Genomic DNA, 5,153 nt, shown 5'->3' with positions numbered 1-5,153 from the left:
TTTTTTTTTTTTTTTTTTTTTTTTTTTTTTTTTTTGGTGGTGGTGGGTGTGGAGAGGGTGGCAACAATTGCAAAGCAAGAATGAAGCTCCATGTTTTAGCTGCAGATTCAATTGGTCATGAAGGGTGACTGTGTCATCCATCACACGTTGTCAACCAATTCATACAGTTAATGAAGTCTGAGCAGTGGATCTATGGATACAATTGCTCATGAGGAGGTAGACAGCAAAATCCTGCATAAACCCTTCTACTTTATATAGATATTATTCGTGTGTATTCATGTATATACATAGGAAAAGATGTAGTTAAGATGTATAAAATATATCTTTTATATATCGGAATTTTCAGGAATTTTGAAGTCTCATGTTTCCTGTTCTTCAGCTCTCCTTATTTTAGAGTCACACCAGTACACAGTTTTTCCTCTCCGGTTTCTCCTGCACTTGAGTTGTAAACCAGGACCTTCTCTAACCCACAATAATCAATAGCATCACGCTGGCTTTAACTAACTACTTTTTATACAATGAAATCCATTCATAATAAACATTTTAGCTGCTCAGTTTCTGCACTTCTGCAATTCTATTTTTTGGAAACGTATACAGGCCAGTTTCAAATGTATAAATGTTTGCTTATCTGTACAAAAAATAACTGCTCTTGTTCATGCTAAATAGCTGAATCCAGACCATAGATTAAAGCTTCACAGATTCTCTAGCACCGCAATAAAGTCATTTAAGTTTCAAGTCCCGTCCCTGGAGGAGAGGAATGAAGATGGGACCTGGAGGAACCATGTCCTGTAAATCTGTATGTTCAGGGCAGATGATCACATCCAGCTTCCTCCCTGCCCACACGTTTCACTCCTTTTCAATAGGCAGAGGAAAGCTCTACTGTAACAGACTTCCAAAGCCACAGGCACTTTCCATCCCTCCCAAGTCTAGGTGGTTTCTGCCTAGGAAGCAAACGCTAAAGGTTTTCTATGTTCTCATTTGCTTAGTGTCTCCCTTTATCGCTACACTTGAACTAAGTATCACCCTTACGTTTTTTAAAGCTCAGAAACCCTTCACTTCTTATTGACTCACCACTACCACCTATCTACCATAATCTTAATTAATTCATTTCCCCCCTTTACTCTTTTCCTGCTACTTTGGGTTGGTTTTGTTTTCCGCCATCTCTTAGCTACTAGAGAAGTTCCATGGCTTTCAGCAAGTCTGGGTCAAAACTTGCGTTTTGATGCAAAACTGAGCCTTCTCCAACAGCCAAACCCCAGTTTTCAGAATGAATCGGTTTGCACATTTTTTAATGCTCCTACTTAATTTTTATTCATTTCTAGGTCTGACTTACTAGAATAAAAGTTTTCAGTAGAAAATCTTAAGCAGGCCAAAATTTTTTCCACTTCTTTTAACGCGATATATTTTTCTGCAAAAAAGGAGTTACCAATGGCAAGTCCCACGAACTCAAAGCCTAATACAGACAGCAATCATTTTTAAAAGTCCCTGCTTCCTGCCTTACACCAATTTTTATTGTTACATTCAAAATATATCTCCTCGCTTAAAAAAAAAAAAAAAAAAAAAAAAAAAAAAGTCTGATCTGACAAAGCAGTAAGAGTGTTAATACAAAATGTCTTTTTCTCACAAGTTTATGTACTTTTTACTTTTTCCACATATCAAGTACACCACCAGACACGGAGGCGGGAAGGTCACAGGCTCGCAGTAAGATGTAGAGCACGTTTCTTTACTACTCACCTCCAGCACCACAGCGCTGCCGTAACTCAGATCCTATGGATTATGACTGAAAAGACATTATTCAAACTAGTTAAATAATCTAGATAAGATCCCCAGTATAAACAGATTATTAGGTTGAAAATTGCTCCATCTTAAAAAGCTGCCTTCTCGGCACCACAAAGAGCAGTCATCCATGGCTAGAGGACAAAACACAGGGAACTGCTACACATAACTCAGTTTAAGCACACTATCACTCTGGAGCACTTCTCACAAGGTGCCTGTGCGCGTTCTCATTACATATTTACTTGTTACTCTCCTTAATAAAATAAGGAATTTAAAAAATGGCAGTATGGTAAGCGAGATGGAAGGAAAGCTCATTTACAGTATGTCTATGTTCCTTTCAAGTACAATTGTCATTAATGATCTATTGTATTATTAATAAAATCAATTTAGTTACAGTGTTCTGTCAGGATGTTTAGCGCTAATATAAATATTATCGGTACTAAAATTATTTTTATGAGCCAAGAACACTGCAAACCAAGATCATTCCATCAAACTGCATAGCCCGTCGTTAACGTACGCTGATAATATCTACCTCACACCAGGATTTCAAGTACTAATTTTCCAAGGCAATATACCCAACTTTCACTTAGACAAAACTGGAACACATAATTTGTCATTTCTTCAATAAAGGTAGAAGGGGATACATTATTCTTCTGTTGCAAATGTATAGTGCTCCATTATGCATAACACAGAGAGGAGAGAACCACAAGTAGTTATTACTCCTCAACGTTTTAATGAACACTTCTGCAGGGAAAAACATTGCTGTTGCTATTTCTGTATGCGTGTATTATCCTTCTAATACTTATGCGATGATACCATGAATATACATATGGTAAATACATTTGGCATTAACCTGCATTTGCTTTATGGCAGAAGTGATCTAGCATGCCCACTACCACCATATGCTTAAACCTAAACAAAAAAAAAAAAAAAAAAAAAAAAAAAAAAAAAAAAAAAAAATAGGAAGGATTTAAAAACCACAAGTATCTCAACAACATCTGAAACCATATGGCACAATTATATTTCTTACCAGCTATTTACTCCATGTGTCTCTAGACTGACAATCAACCTGGGAAAACACAGAGCAAAGCATATGCTGTCCAGCTCCTCTGTGGCACAACACGTGACATTTGCTTTGCGAAAAGCTACGACAGAAGATTATTATTATTATTATTATATGGTCTAATTATTAAACACATTTCAAAAGAACCATGAAAAAGAAGAGAGACTAAGAAGTTTTCCAGATAGCACATAGATTAGGAAAATAAAAGTCCCCTTGATGATTTAATGGGATGTCAGAATAACCAAGAACGTCTTCCTAGTTAGTTGTCCTCGCTGGTGGAGATTTGTGACTTTAAAGGAGAGGTGACAGTAAAGGTGGAAAGAGATTTGAATAAAATCTTTCCATAAGAGTAATAAGTTTTTGAGGAAATGAATAAATCTTTATCCAATTCTATGTTAGGAACAAACTAACAAGAAAAACTTATGAAAACCAAATAATCTAAAGATCAATGGAATGTTGCTACAGGCATCCTGGTTGAAATATCTGGGGATTTCATCCATAAATGGAGGGCAGTTAATATTTCCCAGTAGTTCCACACACACGGGAAGGTCTGAAAACAGAAAAAGTGGATTCAGGTTTCAGGCTTGTTGGTATTTTCATGGACACCCAAAAGCAATAACAGAGCATTTCTTCTTCTGTTTTCACAATTTGCATCTTTTCATCCCATCACTCAATCTCACAAGTGAGCCGTGCACACACACAGTAGTTATAATTCAAATACTGGGACAGGGCTAACGAGACACACAACAGTTATTCAAACACTATGATAGGGATAACAAAGATCCAAAAAGAAAGGTTAAAAAACCCCACTTAAAGCACTAAAGTTTTGTAAGTCATTGTTCAATTAATAAAATACTTAAGGAAAATATTCTTTAAATTGAGGTAAAATATCTCGGCCCACTGAAGAGGTTTGGAGCTGTTTAAGACCAGATCCATACTTGCACACTGCATTCCCACCAAAATCCATCTGGATATCAGAGTAACTGGCGGCACCGACCACGCAGCTCAGGGACACATCCCGCTTTATTGTGAAGTAAGACAGAAATAGTCCTTAAAAGCTCAGCCCAAAACTGGAAGAGCTCTGTCCCAAACAGCCAGAGTAACCTGAACAGGTATATGAGCCTGGAGACTTTTCAACTAAAGAATTACAGACCCATTCCTACATTTACTCCATTGCCTGTATGACTGACAGCAAGCGACACCTCTAGCTAATTCATGGGTGAGCAAACAAACACTTTGACAATGGAAGTCACATGACATCATTAAAAAAAAAAATATTGCCATCAGATACAATTTTTAGAAACATCAGAGTTTAGATTTCCTCACCAAGTCATTCATTGGATATAAGTCCAGGCACTGCTCAGCAATGTTTTCTCCAGCTACAGACGTGGAGCAAGGTCGGGTATGCCCAAGTCTCCTGATCCCCTTCCCATCTTTGATGAGCACAGAGAGCTCTACCCAAAGCATGCTATTAAGGTAACACAAGGGTGATTATCTATCGGCATTGATCCTTTATCTCAATCGCAAGGCCATGAGGCACGGACACCAGGATGACACGGGAAAATCCTTGATAATGGGTTTTAGGTAGAGAAAGAAACTAAGACATAGAAACTCTCCAGGAAAACAACTCTGTGATGCTCACTTTTCTGTCTGAATCCTTCATTTTCACGATGTAGTCAAATGCTTATCTTGACATCACCTGCTAAAATTGAACTTAACCAAGACCCGAAACAATTTAAATGTCAATTCCTTTGATTTAGCAAAAGGGAACAGATGCATGACGAATTAGAAATACCACACACACCCTACCTCAGAGCCAGATATAAAGCCACACAAATGCCACAAATACAATTTTATATTTGTGCTTAAGAACTAATACAAAGATTAGGTCCCTAATGCTACAGAGGGTTCCACGGTGCCTGCATGAACCACCCTACACACGTGTGCCTGCAGCTTCCGTGGAAACCAGCAGCACCACGAGCATCTCTTGGTTGGACCAAGCAGGAATGTCCTAAGGGGTACAAGAGACCACACAACCTGAGGCTGCTTGTTAGCACGTGGACAAACAGGGTTATCGAAACCTTTCTGCGTTACTCTGGTGCTTTTATGTTATACAAAGGAGGTCTAATCCTTGCTGGGGATCCCATCTGGACACTGTTCAGATTATTTGCTGATTTATGTGAAGCATCCTCTTATACTATCAGCTCTGCAGCAAGGGATTTCTGGTTTCCATAGCTCAGAAAAGTGGAAACACAGATTCTGACTAGCATTCAAAGATTTAAAAAAAAAAAAAAAAAAAAAAAAAAAAAAAAAA

The sequence above is a fragment of the Athene cunicularia genome (assembly GCF_003259725.1).
Source record: "Athene cunicularia isolate RWA chromosome 9 unlocalized genomic scaffold, athCun1 chr9_part1, whole genome shotgun sequence".
Taxonomy (NCBI): Eukaryota; Metazoa; Chordata; class Aves; order Strigiformes; family Strigidae; genus Athene; species Athene cunicularia.
Note: the sequence above shows the minus strand (reverse complement) of the source record.